Genomic DNA, 24,244 nt, shown 5'->3' with positions numbered 1-24,244 from the left:
TTCCAGCGCAGTCCCTCCAGGAAAATCCTGGGCTGTCCGTCCTCTGGGAGCTTTTTTTCTTTCTTTTGAAATTGAGACTGCATGACCTGACTCTGCAATGTAAGCAATAAAGTGTCAAGACTGAGTTTAGGTGACAAAAGATTAGAGTCATAATCAAATCCGCCTTACAGCAAAGTTAAACCCCATGGTTAGCCTGATTCTGGATGGCCCTCAGCTGGGGTTACCCGGATAATGGGGCTGGCTTTACTATCGTCGTGTGGGAATGAGGGCAGGATGGGAAGAGAGCCTATGGAAGGTCACAGATGGACATAAGGGTTTAGCCTGCTCTTCTGACTTCCTATAGTTTTAAAGCTGGGAGGAGCCGCCTTTGTCCAAGGAGCACAGAACTTGTTCATCTGTAAAATGGGGTAGTAATCGAGCCTTGCTTGGTTGTTGCAGAGATTACGTGAAACCATTAGATCTGAGAGCCCCTGGCCAGAGTGCCCAGTGATTGGGGACCGTGTGGCCCCAGGCTCATCTCCCTCCGCTGCCCGATCTGTGTAGGGACAAAGCAACTTGCAAAAAGGATGGAGAAGCTGGTGCTCTGTCAGGCTTTCTCATACTCGGTGCACAGCTTCGGAATGGGTTGTGTTGTTTGTTTGTTTAAAAAAAGAGATTGCTGTGTCTCTAGCCGAGAAGCCTAATGGTCTGTTTCACGGAATCCACATACCTCTCCAACCCCTACCCCACCACCAATGCGACGAAGGCTGCACGCTGACCTCGAGAACCAGCGAGACAAGGCGAAACGGAGAATTGTCCGAATCAACGACGAGGAAAGGAAGAAGCAACACACAGAGGACATGGATGCGCCAGGAAGGGTTCTGTCGTCCCGGCGAGTGGGCGGGTTCCCTGCTTCTCCAGGAACGAAGGGCTTTGGAGGATGGGCTCAAGGGTGGAGCCAGAGCGAGCAGACTCACACGAAGGAAGTGTCGCAGGAACCAGGAGCAGCTTTCTCTGTTCCTCCCCCCACCCCACCCCGCCCCCGCCCCCGTGTTGAAGGGATCATAGGAAGTGACTATCAGGCTTCTCCCCTTTGTCTCTTGCCCCTTGCCCAGGTATTTTCCAGCCCTGTCTGAAATCATCCCATTTTAGGGCAAGGTTCCTCGGAGTTCCAGGCTAACCATTGTCACAATTGCCGGGAGTTCATTATTGTCACTGTAGATTTCTGCGCCCATCCAGATGCTGTGGTCGGACAAGCCCTCTCGGTGGTAGTCACGTCTGATGCTGTAATCCGAACCTCTTGTGATATATACAAACAGACGCTTCACAAGAGGCTAAAGTGATGGGCAGAACTGTGGACTGAGGAACTGGAGTTGACTGGAGGGTGTGTGGTCGGTCTGATTAAATGGACAGCACTCCTGGAAATGGGTTTTGATGGGGCGACAAGTAGGTGAGTAAGTTAGAGCATGGAGTCCTTGGCAGGGCCGGGTGATGGCAGCCTCACAGTGAGAAGCACTGGCTGGACTCACATGGTTTGAAGTCTGGGGCTTCGTGCCCATTACAATGGAAGGCGAGGTTCCCAGGAAGAGGGAAGGGGGCGGAGCTCAGAAGAAAGTGTGAGCCAGCCCCAAAGACAAGCCTTCCGAAACAGTTTTCTGAAGCTGACCCCCGTGCAAGAAGGATGGGGGTCAGAGGAAGTCGCTGAATTATTTCCCAAACTCCTCTTTCTAGACTGCTAGAGAAAAAGCTCGTGGTGTGCGGGCCTTGGATACTGGAATGAGGCCTAGGTCAAATGGATGGAGGGCAGAGGGATAATTTTTCCTCTACCCTTCTAACTCTTCTGGTGGAGTCTGTAACAAAAGACATATTAATAAGAGGAAAACGTGTTTGTTAACATGTATACCCCGTGTATACATAAGAAACCCAGGGGAAAATGAGTAATTCCAAGAGGTGGCTTAGAATTCAGACCTAAATACCACCTTCGGCTAAAGACAACAGGAAGAAAGGTGTGGGAGAGGCCAGTACCAGGGAGGTGACCGGGGAAAGTATGGTAAATAAGAGTAAGATTTGTTATGCAAATATACGTCAGTGTATCTTAGATAAGATTCTTGTATAGAGAGACCTTACAAACGGGAAGTTTCCTTTATAAATGTAAATTTCCCTTACTAAAGAAGAATTGACTGTCTTCAGAGCTTCTCCTGAGTAGGCTGTTTCTCAAAATAATCAGCTCAAAATCATCCTTATGCTAAAGAGGCATATTTTGGGATGGCATGTGCTGCCACTCTTTAGTGACAGCTTAGGAAAAAACCACACCCAGTAACCTTCCCTGGTGTTTTACAAGGGCCACACACTTGGCCGCATCATGAGAAAGCGACTAGCACACCTGCGGGTTCTTTGCATCCAATTTTCATAGGTGATATTGCTCATTCAAAGGTAAAATTCAAATGCTACCGCCTTTTCTTACTTGTGCTTTTTTCCATCGCCTGACTCAGTGTGACCATTCCCCGCTCACTGCTGCTTCCTGCCGTCAGATGTGGGGCCAGAGCCACAGACTCGGAGCAGAGAGAGGGGAGTGGGCCCTGGGCCTCTGCTTGTCCAAGGTCATGCTGATCCGCTTGAACAAAAGGAGCCCCTGCAGCAGAGATTTCCTCCCGGCAACCCTTTCGGCTAACGCCGTATTACATTTCAAAACAGTTGTTCTGCTCTCCTGGCCTGGCTCGTTCCCTGTCCTTGACCCGCTCTGGCGATGAGAAGTGATCCCAAAAAGCCCCCTCAGGGCGTGCCCGGTCCGCTGCAGCCTGTCCTTCATGCCCATCTTAACACCCGTCCTGCAGGGGCTGAGGGCTTCTCTCCCCAGGGCTAGGGTCACGGTGACTGGCTGTCGCCACCGCCCCCGGCACAGTGTGCGCAGCCAGCTGTCGACAGCGCGGTGCCACCAGTAAGGCCTGCTGCGTGGGCCCCGGCGGCGGGGGGGGGGGGGCCGTGTGTGCGTGTGAAGGGGGTGACAGAAGTGACGTCATTCCGTTAGATCAGGAGCACCGTGCGGAGCCAGTTAGGTCAGCTCGACTGTGGAGTAATTAGCTGTGTAGCCTTGGAGACGCCCCTTCGCCTCTCTCGAGCTGTTTCCCCACCCATGGAATAACAGTAACTAACATTTACTATGTGCCGGGGACGGTTATGTATTTTATGTATCGAGTCCTTTGCTCCTCCAGCCGTCTGTAAGCTACATTTCATGAGGAAACTCAGAGAGGCTGGAGTAACTTGGGGACCCATGCAGTGCCGGCAGAAGTAGTGGGGCCCAATGGTCAGAATGGCCAGCCCGGTCGATGCCATCGTCATCGCTGATGGCAGCTCCGTTCTTTAAGTCACTGTAAGTCCTTGATGTCTTGGCTGTTTCCCCACGCCCAGGCTGCTCGCTGTCTTCCACTTCCTCGTGGTTTCCAGTAGATTCTGGATTCCGGCCACAGAATTCATCCCTATCAGATTCCTCCCTGGACAAGCCCTGGCCCCGAGGCTGACTCTGCTGCAGAACCGTCTCACTGGCTGCCCCAAGCGTCCCCCAGTGTTCTGAAGCCACCATTGCTCTGTGAGTTGTCCCTTGGCAGAGTCCTAGTGCCCCTCCGGGACACACCGCTCAGCCTCCCTTGTTTCTGGCACCCGCTGGCTCCTCAGCCAAGCCAGCCACTCGGCCGTGCGTGCCCAGGACATGCCTTCAGGGGGTAGTTTCCGGTCCCAGCTCTGCCTTCAGTGAGCTGAGTGACCTCCAGCAAGTTCCTTCGTCCCTTCCCACCTTGGCCTCTGCATCTGTCGGGTCCACCTCCTCAGATCCTTACCGAGTACTCCCAACGTGCCAGGTACGAGGTATGAAGGAAACTGGCTCATGGCCCCTGCCCCAGACACCCACAATCTAATCAGCGAGATGAATGTCAACTAGTCACTGAGATTCGGGGTGATAGCATGTATAAAAGAAGTACACAAGGTGCCATGGAACAAAGATAAGGGACTCCGTGTGAGCTGGGGATGGGGGTGGGAGGATCCAGAAGAGGGGGAGAAAAGAGAGGTCTGAGCTGGGCCAGGAGCAGTGGACAGGAATTCAGAGGCGGGAGGGAGAGGCATTCCGAGTGAGGGAAGGGCATGGAGGGAGACGTGGGGGCTATGGAGTCTCGGGTGCAGAAAGCGATGAGTAACCCAATATGGCTTCTGAAAGGGACCAGTGGAGGGAGACGGGAGGCGTGGAGGCTGGTGAGAAGGGGACAAGGCCGCAGAGGCCCCGACCTGGCCCCTCAAGGGGTCGCCTCGTGGGATCCGGGGTTGGTGGTCCAGACGAAAGAGGACAGGGAGCTCTGGGCAGTGAGGGCGGAGAGGAGAAGCCAGATGCAAAGCCTTTGCTAAGGCGGAGTGGGAACCTCTAGAACCCACGGCTGAACCACTGGGAAGGGTGCGAGGAGAGACACGGGAGCCATCTGTAGTGCCAGGCTGAGGGAGACGGGCACAAATGTCGATGTCACAGGCAGCTCTCAGGCCCAGTTCAGCCTGCAGACATGTCTTATCCACCCCATGTTTTCCATTTGAGTTGATGGCTAGAGTTTAAGAATCATATGTTATCTAAAATATGTGGCAGTTCCGGGTCCACCAGGGGTCCATGCTTGTGTGAAGCGTCGTATTTCGGTTATGCCAGCTGGATGCCGATTGAGTTCCACACCAGGTTTTGGGCCACACTCCCCAAAGGATTTTTGGCCACACTCTCCAAAACAGTGGAAGTAAGAGGAATAGAGAGAGGGTGGTAACCTGAAATCTAGGATCCAGAAACTGAAAGCCCCGACCTATTTTTTGTCGTTTATGTGTTTGCTTATTTTTGTTTGATGTGAACTTTTCTGTTCACGTAAGGAACTACAAGGGACAGAGAGACAGCTGGTGGCTAGTCCTTCCCCTCCGCTTCTAGCCCTGGTCCTTCTGTCTGTGCCGGGCCTTGCTCTAGCTATGGCAGACGGGCATTGTTCATCCTCCAAGAAGTCCCGATCACAAAACTTCTGTCCTCTTGTTACCCTGAGGAATACTTTTTTTTTTTAAACGCCTACAGCACCTAGTCTTCCTAGGGGGTCTCCCATCCAAGTGCTAACCAGGCCCGACCCTGCTTAGCTTCCAAGATCAGACGGGATCGGGCTCGTTCAGGGTGGCGTGGCCGTAGACCTGAGACGTACTTCTGTTTGTCGGTTCTGCATCTGATTCTGGAGCCATAAGATACAGTCACCGTCATCATAGCAACTGGTCCTGAGCTGCCTCCGGCCCCGTTTTAGTTTCCTGGGGCTGCTACAAACTTGGTGGCTTAAATTGGTAGAAATTTACTCTCTCTGAGTTTGGGAGGCTAGAAGTTCGAAATCAAGGTGACGGCTGGGTCATGCTCCCTCTGAACTCCCTGGCAGAGAGTCCGTGCCTCGGCTCGTGATCACATCACTCCATCTCTGCCTCTGTCACCGTCACATGGCCTTTTCCTCTGTTGTCTCTGTGTCTTCTCTCTCTCATAAGGATACTTGTCATTGGATGTAGAGCCACCTTAATCCAAGATGGTCTCATCTCAAGGTCCTTATCTTAATTACATCTGCAAAGACGCTTATTCTCAAAGGTCGTATTCTGAGGTTCCAGGTGAACATATCTTTTTTGGGGGGCGGGGGTAGACACAATATTCGATGCATGAACCTCCCCAAACAATTTGTTCCGGTTGTCTATCACTGTGCAACAAAGGACCCAAAACTTAGTGACTTCAAATAGCAATCACCGCTTTCTTATCTCTCATGGTTTCTTTGGGTGGAGAGTTCGGGAAAGGCTTGGCTGGGCGGTTCTGGCTCCCAGACTTTCATTCAGTTGCAGTCCCATAGTGGATGGTGCTGGAACCTCCTGGAGCTGAGGCAGCTGGGGGCTGGGCAGGCATCCTTCCTCTTCATGTGGCCTTGGGGCCTCCCCATGTGGCTTCCCCATGTGGGCTAGTTGGGCTTCCTCACAGCATGGCAGTGGGGGAGGGGGAACGGGGGGATCAGACCCCTTCATGGAGAGCAAGACAAGAGAGCTTACATTTTGTGATCTAGCTTCCTGAATCACCGAGGGTCACCTCCACCGCGCTCTATCATTCAAGGCAACCACAAAAACCCGCCCCTCCCCCTGGAGGCACAATGATTCTCTGCAGTGGTGACGCCCTCTGCAGATGCAGACTTGGGCTCAGCAAAGTGAGTAACTGCCAAGTTATTACAACTAAGGGCAGAGCCACACCTAAACCTAGGAAGGTGACTTCAGAGCCCATAATTATGACACGTACCGCCCGTGGTCAGTTTCTTCTCCCCAATTCTCTGTTCCTTCTACCTGGGAAAACGGGCCTGACCCTGCCCCAAACTGCTACCCAGGATGGTTTGGGGATGATAGGGGGCAGTATGAGGGAGGCCAGTGGACAGGTAGCCAGGTGACCTGGCTTCCGGCTCTGGCTCTGCCGCTCCTATTAGTGTGGTCTTATGTAGTTTACTGTTCTATAACGCACCGTGCCTGCCCATCTGCCTTTAATGGTTGTCACAGGTGAAAGGAGCTTCGATAGGTTGGAGTGCTTGGTTAATACTCTTCAAATAAAAGGCATTGTGTGTCTCTCTGAGTTGCCCAGAGTGCGCGAACATCTCGGCTGCTTTACAGATCCGTGTTGATTTTAATTTAAAGGTTTCCTACCAGACGCAGGAGGAGCAGAGGAGCAGCACCTCCCAACAACTCTGCCCCGTAACCAGGACCCGTTACCAAGGAGACCATTGGGTAAATCATCAATGAGGGATTGTGGACTTTGGAACTTTGGGGGGGTCCTTCCTGCCCCAAAGTAGCCAGTGAGTAAGACTGGGGAGGAAATGAAGGGGTGAATCTTTCAGAGCATTCCTGTCACTGAGGGCTGTGTAAACAAACTACTCCCAAATTCAGGGCTTAACACGCGAATGCATTTTTATCTCTTGAGAGGGCTGAGTTGGCCAGTTCCTCTCAGCGCTGGGGGCGGGGCGTCTAGACAGGTGCCATCAGAGAGCAGCTGGGGCTGTGGTCACCTGACTGGGATGGCTGTCCGAGATGGCAGCTCAGGGCTCCAAGAGCAGGTAGAAACGGCCAGTCCTCTCAAGGGCCGGGAGCAGATCTGGCTCAGCATCATTTCAGCCGCACTCTGTTGGTCAAAGAGCTGCAAGGCAGCCTGGATGCAAGGGGGTGGAGGGATGGACTCTGCCTCTGGATGGGGCAGGGGCGTGTACGCACAGGGAAGGCAAGAACTGATGGCCACCGCCTTTGGAGGCAAGCTACCACCCAGAACAAGGGACAGGTCCCACTTCTCAGGCTCCTGAGCTGCCCAGCTTAGAAGGGCTGTTGCTATGACAACATGGGGGGGGGGAGGGCCTGGCTTTAGCAGAAGTGTGGGGACAGGAAGAGACCCCTCAACAGAAAAGCCACAGGCAGCCTTAGTCCCCTCCCTCATCACCCAGGCTCTGCTGCTGGCTCGCCCTGAGCAATGGGAACGGGGCCTGGCACAATCCCAAGGCTCCAAGGTCAGGGTCACGACATAGAGGCCTGTACGTGGCCACCATCCAGCCTGGCCTCCCTCGCACATCCTGACCACGGCTCTGACCAAGCGGCTGGATGGCTTTGTGGGAGTGGTGGCCGCTAGACAGCTGTGCAGGCACAAGGCCGGATCTGAGGCGGGAGGGCAGCCGACAAAACGGTCCCCTCGATGACTTGGGTGGCTCCCTTTAATAACAAGCTTGTCACCGGCCCATTTAGTTGCAGTTCTCAGGCGTAAAGGAGACAGAGCCTCGTTTGGTCGGCCCCCCAGTTCCTCGCTTCCAGCAGCAGCTTCCTTTAAAGGTGCCCCCCACTGCCTTGCTTTTCCCAGCGACCCTGACCCACCAGCTGATCTTCCCTTCCTGTGTCCTTTCCCTGTCCCCTCTCTCGGACACTCCTGGAGGCCCTCGAAGTGTGCTGGGCTCCAGGGTCAGCGGGAACCACCCTCGAAAGTTCACATGTGCTGTACGAATTTCCTGCGGCTGCCGTAACCAATCGTCACAAACTGGTGTCTTCAAACAACAGAGATTTATTGTCTCCCGGTTCTGGAGGCCAGAAGTCCGAGATCAAGGTGTCGGCTGCGTCGGTTTCTTCCGAGGGCCCAGAGGGAGAGTCCATTCCAGGCTCGTCTCCAGCTGCTGGCGTCTACAGCCCTTGGCCGATAGAGTCACCACTCCAGCCGCTGCCCCCAGTTCCACACGGCCTTCTTCTCTAAGTCACCTTGTCCCCTTTGCTGGTTCTTCTGGCAGCGCTGTCATTTATTTAGGGCCCATCTTAATCCAGGGTGATCTCATCTCAATCCGGACCTGAATCATATCTCTAAAGACCCTATTTCCCGATCAAGTCACATCTCTCTTCGAGAGACCGTTTCACCCGGCACATGGCAGCATGGGACATTCACCCAGCCACGCCCAGAGAATCTTTCCACCCAGGATGCTCAGCGTTTTCGGGGAAAGCTGGCAGGTGTACATGAGACAGGCCCCTGGCTGAGCGCATGGTGGCTCAGGCGACTGCCTTCTTCCTCTCTGAAAAGTGGAAACGCAGTTAGTGATTCCAGCTGGGCTGCCCCTTTGCGCTTTTGTCTGTGCAGGTCCCCAAGCTTCCTCGTCCACTCCTGTCGATTTCTCTCGGTCTCCTTGCAACTAGAGCAGATCTGTGTGCCCTGGGGCAAGGCGTCGTTTCTCTGAGCCTGGGCTTTCCTACCTGTAACGTGGAGGTAATAAGACCTGCCTCACAGGGTTGTTGCGAGTATTAAATGAGATCTGATTTCGCAGTTTCTAGCATGGGTCTGACCCAGGGAAGGTGCCCAGTGACTAAGCCGACAGTCACAGGCATGGCCAGGTTAGGTTTATATTAGCTGTTGCATTAAATGCTTCCCCTGATCTAAACCTTGGGGCTCCAGGAACCAAGTACTATTTTTATCTCCATTTTGTATAACAAGGAAATTAAAGCTCAGAGAGATTAAGGAACTCGCCCAAGGTCATTCAGTTCGTGACAGCAGATCTGAGACTTGAGCCCGGTTTTTCTCGCTGTAGCCGGATCCTAAGCTCTAGGTGACATGAGCAGGAATAAAAATATCTCCTCCTATGCCCCGCTGGGGGCCCCATGGCCCGTCCCCAGGCTTCCAGCCTGTTCTCTAGACTCACATACCCGCTAAGAGGGATCATTCCTTGTTCATCTCTAAATGGCCACAAACATGGTCACCTGGGAGGTATCTGTTGGGGTTTAATTACATTGGGCAAAGGCGGAGTGAGTTACGGGAGTGAAGGGGGGTGTTCAGCTCAGCAAACACCTGCTTCCTCTTCCTCCACACAAACTCTCCTCTCTGCAGTGGTGGCCGGCCAGGCCTGGGGAACCTGGGATGGCTCCTGCAGGTCCAGAGGAGGTCAGGGAGGATGGCCTGTCCTACCAGCTGCTCGCACCTGCCCTGGCAGGGGTCCGCAAACGATGCTCCGCGGAACGATTCGGCTCTCCGGTAAAATTTTACTGGAACACGACCATGCCCATTTGTTGACGTGCTGTCTGCCCGCTTTCACACTACGATGGCAGAGTTGAGTAGTTGTGATGGACCCCACCAGCCAGGAAGTGAATCACTTTGCTCTCTGGCCCTTTACAGAGACCGCCGACCCCGAGTTAGGGCTGTTTTCAGTCTGCTCTCTGCACGAGGCGGTTTCTGTCTGGGCTTCTGTGTGGGCTGGTAGAGAAGGGAAAGGATTTGTGTTTTGAGTAAGAGACAGTCTGTGGGGGTCACGTCTCTGCCAAGCTGCCGGGCTGGGCTCCTTTAGGACGAAAGCAAGTAGGTCTGACGCGATGCTCACCCAGGGGCCTGGGTGTCCTCCACCCCCACCCTGAGTCTCGTTGGCCACTGAGCAGCTGCAGCCCCCAGCAGAGAACCACGGGTTCCCTTTGTCCCCTAGGGCCTCCAGGGCCCCCGAGTCTCTTAGGCCATCCAGTACTTGAGGAATTCCCCTCCCACCCCAAAATGACTTGCAGGGCCTGGGGGCAGAGGTGTGTCCCTGAGGGGCCAGAGGCCACTGTAACTTGAGCTCAGCTATTAAAGTGACTGGTTTATGCCACTAGCTGGAGAGGCCTGGGCTCCCTGCCACCCCCGCCTCTCTCTCCCTCCCAGGGAGATGTCCCGAGGACTTGCCTCCTGTCCCTTTGCCCCAGTCCATGGGGACATCCCCTTTTAGGGACAGAAGTGGTCTCTTCTGGGTTCCCTTTCCTTGCTCCTGGTGCATCCTGGGTTCTCCATGAACTGCTCCCCCGGCCACTTTCCCAGACCCAGGAGGGGCTGTGAGTGAGGGACAGCTTGTCCTGGGCAGACTCCAGCCACGTGGAGACTTTAGCACCCACACCCTTGCAAGGGGTTTCCAACAGCGAATAAACAAACACAAGTGCACATAGCCGCATTCCTCCTCGCTGCCCAGTGAAGGTGTGCCAGCCCCCGGCTGTTCCCTTGGACAATGAATTCAGTTCGCCCAGGCTGGCTTCAGTGCCTGCTGAGCCCAGAACCCCCGGCTGCAAGCTGGCTCCTTGGGAGAGTGGCCTCAGACGCCCAGCCCCCTCACTGTCCGGGCTGCTGCCCCAAGGATTGATTTTGTAAATGCGTTCTGTGCTGACTCCATTCTGTTCTATAGCATCTCTCTCCCCTTGGCACCGTAGCTCCTGCCTGCTGGCTGGTCTGGCCAGAAAGCCAGAGGGGACCATATGTCGCATACCTGGGGGCTCAGAGGAAAGAGGGCAGAGCCCTGCTCGGAGCCAACGTGGAGCCCGCCTTTTCTCCCACCTGCCCTGGAACCCAGGTCCCCATCTTAGCTGATCTCACTGGCTCCCTCAGACTGAAAGTGTCCACGATGGGCCAAGTGACCCCACCACCACCCACACACACAGAAGAGTAACCTGCAGCTTAGCAGGGCTGGAAACTTTTTGAAGAAGGCAAAATGCATTATTTGTTAACACATTTACTCACTGTGAGCATTACAGATGTTTTTTTAAAATCACAAAAGGAATTCACACTTCTTAAAAATTTTAAAACAAGATCAGAGTTCTGAAGATGAAGATGTCCCCATACCCCTGTTTTCTACTTCTCCCATCCCATTCCCTGGAGAAGCCAGTGTGGGCTGTAGCTTTCCAGACATTTCTGTGAGTCTTGCAACGATTCCATGAGATGCACAGCTCAGCAGCATAGACGCCAGTTTATGGGCAAGTCAAATGCGGCCCGAGGGTGTCAAATTGTTTGCCCCGAGTCTAGCAGCGAGGATAGAGGAACTGGGAATGGGGCCGTGGAAGAACGGCGAGGGCTTCAGGCCTGGGAAGGAGGCCGGTGGGGAGAGGGTACTGGAGGGACCCGCAGAACCAGCGGAACCCACTCCCACTTCTGCTCTGCTCTTGGCTTTGGCATTGGGCCACAGCCTCGTCTGTTCTGGAAACCAGAGAACTGGAAGGCGATGGATTCAGATCCAACGATCCCAGAAGAAGGCTAGATGAATCCCACTCCACCTATAGAGAAAGGTATACACGAAATTTCTGGCAAGTGATTTGGCCTGATGAAAAACGCGTTTTAAACGGGTATGTACTATCTTGCAGGATAAGTCAGAAGTGTGACCGTTTTGCTGTCATAGAATGAATACAGCGTGGTCTTGCGAGCTAGTGGAGAGCATTCTTTAGTCTGTGACTCTTCATACAAACACCGACTCTGTGAATAAAAGAAAGTAAATTTGCATTCTTCATATTCCTCGGGCAAAATACAATCTGTTCACCCAAGAAGCAGGTGAATGGCTGTTTTGAGCTTTCTGTAAAAGCAGCATCTCTCCCTCCCTTAGAACCTACCCAAAGTCTAGTCTGAGTGTCGAAGTCCTACCTACGACAAAGAAAGTTGCGGTATCATAAGTCTACACCTTGTGGTATAAGAAAAAATACACTTTGTCTTTGTCCTGTTTCAGGCACAGAGCTCCTAAAACCCTTCTAATCGCCTAAGTGACAAGAATGTCATTCCTTATTTGTAACAAGCCCTTCTGATCACACCGGAGTTTATGCTAATGAGGTGACCTGCGTTGGGGTCCCTACAAGGCCTCTGAGTAGTGTTGGTCACCGGAAAGACCAAGCGTTCAGCCCCACCCACTGATGAGGCGGCACTGGCCACCAAGCTGTATACAAACTCTTGAACAACGCCAAGATTTGATGAGCTTCCAGGTTGGTGCCTCCATGGGCCGAGGGGATGGCACACCTCAGTTCCACCAGAACTGAAGCTCCAGCGCTTGGGACCCTTCTGTGCCTTTATTTACGTACCTCTTCACCTAGCTGTTCTTCTGTATCTTCCGTAAGATCTTTTGGAATAAACCAGTAGTCTAGTAAGCAAAGATTTTCCCGAGTTCTGTGAGCTGCTTTAGCCAATTAATCAAACCCAAGGAGAGAGTCGTGAGAAGCTCTGATTTATACCCTGTCGTGCAAAAGCACAGGATTGGTGTCTGAAGTGGCGGTGGCCTGGGGAGGTGTCTGAAGTGGTGGCTTGGGGAAGCGGGGAGGGGGTGGTTTGGTGGGGACGAACTCTTAACCTGAGAGGTCTGATGCTATCTTCAGGCAGATAGTGTCAGAATTGAGTTAGATCTGTAGGACACCCATTTGGTGTCCTCTGAGAAGTGGAGAATTGCACGGTGGTGTTGGAAAACACTCCAGCCTTGTCAAAGCAAAGGAAGCTTGTATGTAGACAGCGTGCCTCTAAAATTTATATGGAAAGGCAAAGGAATGGGAAGAGCCAAACCAATTCTGAAAAAGACTTATTAGAAAGCTACAGTAATCAAGACAGTGTGATATTAGCAAAAGGTAGCCATCGGTCAATGACATCGGACAGAACAGAGAACCCAGAGATGAGTCACATGAATAGGCCCAACTTATTTGTGACAAAGGGGCAAAAGTAATTGAATGGCGAGGATAACTCTTTTCAACTCATGGGGCTGGAATAATTGGGCATTCATATGCGAAAAAGGAGGGAACCTACACTTTATACCTTGTAAAAAAAAAAGTGACTCAAAACGGATCGTAGATATAGATGTAAAACTATAAAAGTCTTAGGAGAAAATCTTCATGAACTGGAGTCCTCAGACATGACACCAAAAGCATAATAGGTGGGGGGCGGAAAGGCAAATAGGACCGCACCCAAATTAAAAACTTTTGCTCTGCCAAAGATAATGTTAAGAGAACGAGAAGACAAACTACAGATTGAGAGAAGAGACAAATCACATATTTCACAAAAGACGTGTATTTATAATACGTAAAGAGCTCTCGAAACTCAACAGTCGCAAAACGATCCACTTAAAAGATGGGCAAGAGACTTGAAAAGACACTCCCCCAAAGAAGATACACAGCCGGCAAATGAGCACGTGAAAAGATGTTAAACATCATTAGCCACCAAGGAAATGCAAATTAAAGGCATAATGAGACGCCTCTACAGAGGTATTATAATGGCTAACGTTGAAAAGACGGACAGCTTCGAGACAGAGATGTGAGGCCCTGAGAGCTCTCACACATTGTTGGTGGGAATGCAGAATGGTGAAGTCATTCTGGAAAACAGTATGGCAATTTTTCATCTAGCTAAACACACATGTACCATGTGACTCAACAATCTCAGTTTGAGGTACTTAACAGGAGAGCGGGTTCCTCGACCACAGCACTATTGGCATTTGGGGCCAGATCTGGAGGGGCCTGTCCTGTGCATTTTACGATGTTTAGCAGCATCCCTGGCCTCTGCCCATGAGATGTTGGTAGCACCCCCTGCTCGTGACAATCAGAAATGTCTCCAGACATTGCCAAATATCCCCTGGAGGGCAAAATTGCCTCCGGTTAGAACCACTGCTCTGTAAAAATGAAAAATTTTGTTTACACAAAAGCCTGTGTACAAATGTTTATAGCAGCTCTATTCACACTCACCCAAAACAACCCCAATGCACTTCAACAAAGGAATGGATCAAACAGAGTATGGTACACCCATGCGACAGAATGCGACCCAGTATGAAAGGAGCAAATTATTGATGCATGCAACCATTGAAATGACTCTCGAAGGCCTTATGTTAATTTAAAAAATAAAGTACAGACAAGGAAGGGGAGACTGAACTAGGAATCGAATGAGTTCTTCTTGACAATATTTTCTTTCTCTAAAGGATGATATCTCCCTTCCACCATGTGAGGCCCCAGCCAGAGGCACCTGCTTTGAACCGGAAGAGGCCTCTCATCAGAAGGGAGCCTTGGCCTTGGACCTCCCATCTCCCGACACTGTGGTGAATTCCTCGCTCCACCCACCAAACCGCAGGCTCTGTTCACGCGGAAGAAAGGATACCTTTTTTTTTCCATACAAAATACAGTTCTCCTAGCCATTCACCCCCTGCCCATAGGGCTGCCTCCTTTGTCATAGACTGTCTTTTCCTCATTTGTCTGTCTAGAGCGAGTACCCTTTTTTTTGTGCAAAGTTACCTTCTATTTGACCGAGACTTGCACTCGCTTGAAGGAGACCCCTTTCAAGTTTGCAAAAAGGCACGGTGGGCTGTAAAACCGTAAAACTACGTAAAGGCCCAGAGTCAGCCCGGCAGGAAGTCAGCCGCGGCTGACCTAGAGCCACCGTGACAGCCACAACCTCCCATCTCTAGGTCACTGTATGAGAGAGAAATAAACTTTTATTAAGAAAAAGAGAATGCCATCTAGCCGAAATAAACTTTTATTAAGAAAAAGAGAATGCCATCTAGTTCAAACCTATTTCGTGGGGAGAGAGGAAAACTGCCATTTATTTGCCTTTTTCCCTTCCTTGTTGATTTCTGGTTGATTGGAATGTCCAAAGAAAATGAATCTTGGATATTTTAGCTGAGCAGGGGATAGGAGTGGGAAGAGGCAGAACTGGGCTCCTCCTGCGAGGGCCACCGGGCTGGCTTGGATGGCTATGCAGAATCTCAGGCCTGCAATTCGGGCTGCTGGGAGCCAGTGCAGAAGCAGGAAGGGAAGACAGAGCGGGAATAAGAGAAGGAGATGGAATAAGGAGAAAAAAATGTCAGAAAGAATGCGGGCCGATGGGGCAGGACAGTCACTGGAGTGAATGCGAAACACTTTTCTTTGGGATTTATGCAAGGTTGCTGGGAAGGGGGCAGCTCTCAGAGGAGACCCCTGAGAGGGTGACTTCAGGCTTCGGAAGGCCGGGCCTGTTTGTGCTTCTAGGCATCTGTTTTCTGGGCATTTAGCTCATTTAATTCTCATGAGGACCCTCGAAGTGGGTACTATTATTGTTCTTGCTTTACAGGTGAAGCGACTGAGTTGGCCCAATAAGCAACTTCTCCAGATTCACCCAGATAGGATGTGGATGACCCCAAATTTGACACCGGCCTCCGACATCACTGCTGGTGCCCGAACCAATGTGCACCGCAGCCTGGATCATGTTCTAGGTGAAAATGGGGACGGTAGTGACCTGAGCCTCCAGGACTCTCCAGCCACACTGGGAGGTAGCAAAAGGCACGTGAAAACCTGGGACCCAGAAAACCTGGTTCAACCATTTGCTGTGTGACTTCCAAGAAATCACTTCACCTCTCTGAGCGTCCCTTTCTTCATCTGAAAGAAAAGCAGGGTCCATTCTGAGGGCCAAATGTGGTGACACAAATGAAGCCCTCTGTAAAATGTGCCATGCCACGCGAACGTCAGACGGAACGGTCCCCCACTTCCAACTCGTTCTGTCTTGGAGCTTGCCGGTCCCTCACGTCGGGCGTCATTCCGTTCCACGACAAAGGTCCAGTGCACCTATTTCAAACTGTATTTTCTTTCTCAATAACTAATATATTCGCCCAGTTCCAACTGTGAACTCGCTCCTCTGGAACCGACGAAACCAGTTTCTTGGGTCTCCATCCAGAGATAGCCTTCAGCACGCACAGCCAGACGAGCCCACGCGCTGTTTCTTTTGCCCCATGTTACCCGAGCGGGAGCATGCCAGTCCATTCATTCGTGGAGACACAGCTGGCCGTCCAGCTGTTCCGCTCCTGCTTTGCCTTGGTTTTTCTGCTGTGCAGTGTCTATGGGACATGTTTCCGTAGCCGTACATCGCTGGTTCTAATTCTCCGTTCCTGCCGCTGGCTATATCGTAAGTGTCCCAAGTGGAGGGCACCGCCGATTCCTGGTTGTTCTTAGGGACAGTGCCATTTCACAAATGGGCCATTTCGCAAACGTGTGTGCACCGCCGGACGTTGCATTTCTAGAAGTGGAGCTGCCGGGTCAGAGAGCGTGCGCCGTTGGTAGGTACTGCCAAATGGCCCTCGGCGAAGGCCAGCCACGTGGGTTTACAGTGCTGCTAAGCAAAATATGGGAGTGCCTTTCCCCGCCCTCGCCAACGCAGGGAGCTGTCAAGCCTTTGATCTCTGCCGCTCTGCTTGGTGGAAAATGGTGTCTGGGTGCAGATTCCATTCGACTTCTCTTATTCCAAGCAAGGTTGGGCATCTTTTCAGCACCCAGCCCTATGGTTAGCCTGTTTCTCTCCCTACTCTGACTAAGGCCATGAACTTGCCCATTATCTCCTCTGCAAGATCCAGGTCTAGCTTTTTGTTTCTATCTGCCAGCTTCTTGCTGAGTCACTCTTGAGAAGGAAAGGGCAGCAGGTTCGGGTTATTTCTGCCTGGGGAGCCATCCGAGCTGCCAGTCCTGGGGAGACCTTAGTCTCTGGCGTTTCCTCTGGGCGCCCAGCACCCTGCACACTAGATCACTACACCTGTCGGACCCGGGCTCTCTGGTGCTCCTGGGAGAAATAGAGGCTTGCAAGTAGGGATCAGGTCAGACATGTTTGCAAACTAAGCGTGGAAAGGAGTCAGCTAGATTCGGAGAGGGGACGCTTGGAGGGTACTGGTGAGCAAAGTCACTATAAGCGACAGATTGAGAGGAAGCAGGCCGAGGGCAGAGGAGGAAGGATTCAAGTTGTTTGGAAGGGCTTTGGACAGGGAAGGGAGTGAACCACAGTGAAGGGAGCTGGAAGTTAGGGAAAGACCCTCACTGGAAATCTCGAATGCATGTTGCATGAAATGCACCCGTTCCTGGCCCCTCAGCTCATCACCACTTCAAGGTAAGTGCTAAGAGTTACCTGGAGTCAGAAGTAGAAATGCCCCCTCGGCTGCCCACGGAGGATTCAGGCCGCTTGCACAACAAGTGAGAGGTATGGAGAGGCCCGGTGACCCTTGCTGACCTCTCTGAGTAGGGTAGCCAGGTCAGGTCGTTGTCACTTAACCTCAGTGCTGCCCTATGGATCTGGCTGCATCTTGCTCATGGACAGAAGCCAAGAGGAGCCAGTGGCTGGATTCCTGGGCCCTGGGGAGTCTGCCACCGTTATTTCAGACTCAAACCAAAGCAAATTTGCACTGGAAATTGCTGAGGCAGAGTCATCCTGGAGCCCTTCGCAGCAGCTCGGGATGCTGTGTAATTTTATGGCCTCTGGAGCAGCTGACCCCACAGGGGAGCTGGGCCGTGGCATCCAGGGGCTACGGCGGAGTGTCAGGCCTATTCTAGGCTGTACCACCGTCCACAGTCTAGCCTCTCCTCTTTGCTGGGCTGGGGTCTGGGGTTGTGCTTCAGCGATGGACGGTGGGGAGGGGTTCCCTTGTATCTTGACCCCGCTGTGGTCCTTCCAGGGCTCCCTAAGCCGCTGCTGGTGCCGGAGGGAGCATCCCTGGGCAGGGACAGGGCAGGGCTGCCTTTCCTCTGGAAGCTGCTCAGAGTCTGCAAAACTCCACATGGCAAAGCAGAGTTTTCCAGAACAGCAGCTTCTCGTGCTCCCCTCCCCCAGGCCTTGGCCTCCCTGGGGGAAAGTACAAAAAGTTGAGGTTGTCCCTGAGGCCACCAAGAAATGCTTAATTGCTTTCCGAGAGAATTGTCACCTCCTTCTGGTTCCCCCCCACCCCCGCCGCCCCGCCTCCATTACCCCCCTGCACTGCAGGCTCTAGCTTAGAGAGCTGAGGCTAAAGACGTGTTCTCCCTGGCTATGCCCCAAAGTAACCAGGAGCCATGTGCCGAATAGCAGCTCCCTGCTCCAAATATATTGCTGCACCACCTTTGCTGAAAAAAAGAACCCTATGTTTTGGGGGAATAAATGTGCATTTTTCTGTGAGCCAGGCTCTCATTGACAGCAGATGGACGGGGGCCCAGGCCAGCTGAGTCAGCCAGACTTTGGAGCAAGCAGACACTGTGAAGCAAGGCGGGGATGGGAGCCAGCCAAGGAAAGTAGAACACAAGGAGGTCTAGAGGCTTTCGTCACAGGGGTTCAGTCAGCACCTTGTGCGACTTGATTCGGTTTAAGGGCCAAGAAGGTAAATAAGTATTATAAAAGGTAGGCTAAAAAGCAGTAACAAATAGACCTCCAGATGTAGAGTGGTTCAAATACTTTAGAAATTTATTTCTTACTCGTGTGACACACCAAGGCAGGTATTCTTGATTGGCCAGTGGCTTTATTCCACGTGGTGATTCAGGGACTCGGGCTCCTTGCATCTAAGGGCTCTGCCATTTTCCAGGGTCTCGTCATCATCCAGCTGGCAGAAGAGGAAAGGAAGTATGGGGGAAGCACACCCACTTCTTACTGCTTTGGCTCAGAAGTGGCAGATCTCTCTTCTGCTCACATTCTATTGGTGGAAACGAGTCATATGACCACCCTAGTTGCAAGGACAGCTGGGAAATGTAGTCTCTGCTCCTTAGTGACACCTCCTCTATACTCTGAAAGGGGAACAAGGATTTTGGTGGACAGCTAACCATCTCTGCCACAGGATTTTATCAAGGCATTTAGGTCATGGACCAAGAGAGAGCAATTCATTCTAAGTTTTCGGGGACTACCTGGAAGGATAACTTGCTAGAGAGGATTTTGCTTTTGCCAAAGACTCAAAGATCCAACAGCATCAGAACTGGGCAGGAATCTGGGAAAGCTAGCAGAGAAGCAAACGTATAAGAAACCTGGATAATTAGGACTAAGAAGCTGTGCTATTCACTTGCAATTTGTAAATTTTCCAGCCCAATGATTGGCGCTTGAGACGCTGGCGGAAGCCATGTGGACAAAGATTTGGATGCTTCCGTGTGGAGGTGGGACCAGAGAGCAGGATGAGGCTGCAAGCCCCAGGTCGTGGCTGAAATCAGAGTGCTGCCTTTTTCTTCTCATCTGGGGTCTACATACATGACGTGGAACCTTCATCATGCAGGCACCTGTATCAGTTCTCTATTGCTGATTAAGAAATTGCAACAAACTTTTGAGGCTTAAACACGCTCATTTATTAGCTCACAGTTTTGTAGGTCAGAAATCTGAAATGGGCTTGACTGGGTTCCTGCTTAGGGTCTCAAGGCCAAAATCAAGGTGTTAGCCGGGCTAAGCTCTTATGGGAGGCTCATGGGAAGATTCTGCTCTCAAGTTCATTTAGGTTGTCGGCAGAGCCAGTTCCCTGCCATTGCAGGACTGAGGTCTCCATTTTCTGTTGGCTGGGTGTCGGCAGTTCATGGAGGCCGCTCTCAAGTCTCCATGCAGCCTCAATCCTCAAAGCCAGGGACAGCGCATCAAATCCTTCTGCCACAAGAGAAACTGCTTTCAAAGGGCTCGTGTGATTAGGTCAGGCCAATCACATAAACACTCTATTTGAAGGTCAACTGATTAGCAGGTTGAATTCCACTGCAAATCCCTTTTACTACATAATGTAAAACAATCACAGGAAAGACACCCAGGGACAGAGATCATGGGGCATCTTAGAATTCTGCCTTTCATGGGGTCTGAGGCTTGGTGTCTGGGATCCAGAGTGGTGTCCTTTGGCACTTAAAGAGACTTCGGTCTTCTGGCCAAAGAGCTGCCCTGCTTGGTCCACCCAGCCATGGTGGGGTGACCACTGGCCTGGTCCCAGCTCTTGCATTATACACAGGAGCTCTAAGAACAGAGAGGCAGTGTACCCCTCCACCACTCCCTGCCCTGAAGTTCCTTTCTCTCAAATCCTCCACAAAGAGAAGCTCTCACTATGCAGAGCCCAGTGAGCACTACAGCCCTGGAGCTCACCCACCAACGAGCAGCCTTCCCTCCCCACACCCCACGCTCTTGCTCTCAGGTCTCACGCCCTAAAGGGAGCCCCAGAGTCTTCCAGCCTCCCTACCGTCTTGCCTCACCCCTCCCTCACACCCCCTCTTAGGGAAGGGCAGGCCTGGGCACAGCGACGTCAGGACTTGGCGGCTCCCCTGGCCCACCTCCTGGCCACCCAGTTGGTGCCAGCCCAGAGAGGCAGCTCCTGGTTTGTCCCCTGCAGATGGCCTGTCACTGGGGAGAGCAGGGGCCTCCTGCAACTGCCTCTTGGCCTGGCCTCCACACCTCACCCCCTCATCCCTGCCTGGGCCTGTCTGTTGGCTCCCGGCCTCCTTGAGGGTCTGCCCTTGACATGCTCCCTGCACATTCCGTGACATGTTTCTAACTCTCTTCAATGCCTGCTCCTTGTAGTAAGCCAGGTGGGGAGCCCCCTGCCCCCTCCCCACCTTCAGTTACTCAGGAATGCAGGTGCCTGCAGCAAAAACCACTGAAAATGTTTTCTTAGCTGTAGGCCTCTCCCCTGGGCCCCACAGCAAAACGACCCTTTGTGCAGCTTCCCCGCCTCCCCCCAGAGCTGGCCCCACCTCGGACTCCACCTCAGTCTCCCCTCCTGTTGGCTTATTTCAGGATCTGGAGAACTGGGAGAGGGCGCCTCTCTTACTAGTCAAACAGCTTAATCCCAGGCTCCCTCGCGAAGTCATCTGCTGGACTTTTGGCCTCTCCTTCCTCTGGGACCCCGTGGAAGGCAGCCAGTGGCTCCGCAGGGTTCTCTGCCGGCAACAGTGGGTGTGGGTGGTCAAGGGCCAGCCAGCCCGGACTCAGACTGCAGAGCCACTGGGCAGGACCAGCGCAGCAAGGGCTGAGTTGGTGTGTAAGGACGTGATGGCCGCCTTACTCGGAATTTCAAAGCTGAGAGTATTTCAAAGCTGAGATTGGCCAGACTGCTTGTCTGCATTCATGCGCCCAGAACATATTTGCCAAGGGCATGAATAAAAACGCCGAAAAGGTGCTGGGAGTCCGATGCTCAGCCCGACGGCGTGGCCGGAGCACAGGTGGGAGGTGACGTGGGGCTAGCCGGAGCTGAGAGACTGGGAGTCAAGCCCCCGAGGTCTGCCGTGTGGAGGGGTCGGGACTTCCTCCTGGGGCAGTGGGCGCCCCCTGGACGGCTCATAAGTGAGCCTTCAGGACAAGCTTGGGGGATGGAGGCAGTGGGGCGGGGTAGGGAGAACCCGCTGCTGAGATCCTGGAGAGGAGACGGAGGCCAGCGGACCAAGGCTTCCCCCTCCCGTAAGCACCAATAATCCACAATTGAGTCTATAATGAAAACTAAGGGTGCCTTTTGCCAAATCTGATTTGGCACCCAGCAGCTCTCCCGAAGGAGAGGTGAGTCTTACGGGGCCTGTTTCTTTTGCATTTCCTTATCCCGTCTCCTCTTAGCCCCGCTGGCTCCTGAACAGGTCACTGCTCTTCTTCCTCCTGGGAATCCTTTCTCTTCTAATCCTCTAACTTCTGCTTTTTCTCTCTCTCTCTCTCTCTCCTGTGTCTGCCCAAGCCCACATGGCACTTTCCTTTCCCCTTAACTTTTTTCAAGGACCAAGCCCTCTGCCGGACATCTTTCTGATGGCGAGAAGGAAGAGAGCAGGCTGAAGGCTGAAGGACGCAGAGCCACCGAACTGTCTCAAGGCCGTGTGGAGGTCCCCGCCCACGCCCCTCCCCTGCACGAGTCACAAGGACCCTGACTAGGGGTAGAGATGGGCCAGCCACCCGCTGGCGAGGCTCAGACTCCCGAGGCAGGACTTTGTGTGAAGTGAGCAGGGCGATGGCATGGTCTCCAAGGGATTGTGACCACACCCCTCCTTTGTGGCCCCAGGAGGTGGTCACTCATCAGGAAGCAGAACCAAGCCCTTGGAAAAACCAACAGCCACACCTGTTGCTCACTTGAAATCTTTTCTTTTCATAGGTGTGACCTTTCCGCTCGAGGTCAGAGAAGAACTGAAGCTGGATGGGGAGCGGGGCGCCACCTCCACAGCACCCACACTCAGAAATCATTTCTTCTGCTTCTTCCTTTCCACAGACCGAGGAGCCGCCTAAACCCACCTGACCAGCAGAGCCCAGGGGAGCCGGCCTTAATCCTGGCCTCGAAAGAATGCAGACCACAATAGGTAGTGTTATATTACCTGGGCCAGCGCCTTACTTCACAGATACAGAAACTGGGCCTTCAGAGGCCCAGGGCCACGGGGCCAGGACAAGTGCACTTCTCCCTACATTGAAAATCCCTTTTACGGCGGAATGTAATATCATCACAGAGTCACTCATGAGGACAAGAATGGAGATCATGGGGCCATCTTAGGATCTTGCCTTCCACAGGGCCTGAGACTCCTGTACCCCCACCTGGCTGTGCCCTAAGCCAACTCCTGGGAGGAAGTGTCCTCCTGTGCTATTGGCTGCCCCCGTCACTCAGTGAGGCCCGACTCGAATCCCCAATACATGGATTATAACAGTGGAGTGGACAGTGGGGCGGACAGGCGCTCGGGTTCGCTGCTCTTGCCTGCTGGGAGTTGGTTCCCTCTCGGCCCAACTGGCCCAAAGGGTCTCGGTCTGTGGTTTCAGGTTCCAACCAAGGAGCACAGAGACGATGGCAGGATGATGGAGAGGAGAGAGCCGAGGGCTTGGCGGTCCTGACTGCGGCTGCCCCGTCAGCCGGGACCCTATACTGTCTTTCTGCATTTCTCCCTGGTACCTCACAGACATCATAACAATTTGTATTCATTCATGTAACACATATTTATGGAGAACATGCTCAAAGTACTAGCGTAGGAAGGAGCCGGAGGCAAGGCAGCAGGAACCTCGCCTTCGGGAGACTGACAGGAGAGGTCTGTGCCTAAATCCAGCGCGGTGCTGCCAGCGTCCGGAACACACCGACTCTGTGACCTAGCTGAGTCAGCTCACCTTCTCGATGCCCAGGTTGCTTGCCCGCAGCACTGAGATGACACAGGTTGTTGGTGAGAGACTGAACAGACAGGCAGACGATGGCCAGGCCCTCTATACAAATAGACCTCTGACCCACTATCTGCAGGAACCAGCCCAGGAAGTGGACCTGTCGCCTGTCAGTCAGACTTGTAGGAAGTCTGACCACTATCTCCAACAATGCATCCGGAGGCCAAATAATAAGCTCTGTAGCAATCGGCCCCAGGAGGCCCAGACTTGATGATGTCTGACCACTTCCCTGATGCTCTCCCTGCCTCCGCCTGAGGGCTAAGGAGAGAAAACCAAATAGCACTCCTAACCAAGCACATAGGACCCCCGCATTCTAGGTAGCCCCCTCGGGCTTCCCCATGCAGACAGCCTTCCATCGGGGCACACCTGGGGCCTTCCGTTTGTGGCTCTGCAAAGTGCTCCCACCTCGAGTCCCTGCCCAACGCAGAAGCTAGTGGCTGCTGACACTTTCCTTGTACGGCAAGCTCGGAACCAGTAGCCTTTGCTGGTTCTCACGTGGGTGGCCTTCGTTTATTCCCACATTAGGGTCTAAGGAGTTAGGGGATGTGGAAGAGCTGATTAAAAGCCTAGGGCTCTAGAAATGTAAGGTAGGAGTCGAGGCAGAAAGTTCACGGCATCCCGAGAGGGAGGCGGCGCAGCTATTCTATAGGCCCCGCCCCTCGCCCTTCACCGGTGAGCCCCAGTGCCCGGCCCTCCTCTCCACAATCCGTCCCTCATGCCCCTGGGAGACTGGGTCACTCCGTCCACCTCCCACCGGAAGAGAGCAACGCCCTGCCCGCACCAGGGCCTCTCTGCGACCAGAGCCTTCCATTTAAAGCCAACTCGCCCACGCCCTGCCCCCTGCCCTCCACCAGGTCCGCTCCCCTTCCACGTCCCAAGCCCTCGCGGCGCCCCTCCCCCATCTCTCATCCCCTGCACCGCCGCCCTCCTGGGGATGGTGTGGCGAATCAGAGGCTGTGGTGCCAGGGCATCTTGGCATTCCTCTCCCTCCGCCTTGTGCCGCCTGCTAAATATATATCTAGGAGGAGTCCGGGGTGGAAACGCCGCAGACCTCATTAACTCTTCCACCTCCGGCAGCCACAGTGAACGCAGACAGGAAGGGAGGGGGCCGGCCATCCGAGACCCCTGCCCTGGCTCTGCTGGAGGGGCAGA

At 53.2% G+C, this 24,244-nt stretch overlaps 1 long non-coding RNA gene and 1 pseudogene across 1 annotated transcript in view; one reads left to right on the top strand and one right to left on the bottom strand.

The window, feature by feature from the left end:
- LOC111741048 overlaps positions 1–24,244 on the top strand; it is a 30,435-nt gene extending 6,191 nt beyond the window's left edge. The window contains exons 2-4 of the long non-coding RNA XR_002780832.1: positions 14,205–14,321; positions 15,329–16,307; positions 22,170–24,244. This is a non-coding gene — a long non-coding RNA (uncharacterized LOC111741048). The remainder of the gene's footprint in view (positions 1–14,204; positions 14,322–15,328; positions 16,308–22,169) is intronic.
- Positions 5,051–5,169, bottom strand: LOC111741069 (annotated as a pseudogene).

The sequence above is a fragment of the Pteropus vampyrus genome, unplaced genomic scaffold (assembly GCF_000151845.1).
Source record: "Pteropus vampyrus isolate Shadow unplaced genomic scaffold, Pvam_2.0 Scaffold72, whole genome shotgun sequence".
NCBI lineage: Eukaryota > Metazoa > Chordata > Mammalia > Chiroptera > Pteropodidae > Pteropus > Pteropus vampyrus.
Note: the sequence above shows the minus strand (reverse complement) of the source record. Positions and strands in the feature narration are given on the sequence as shown.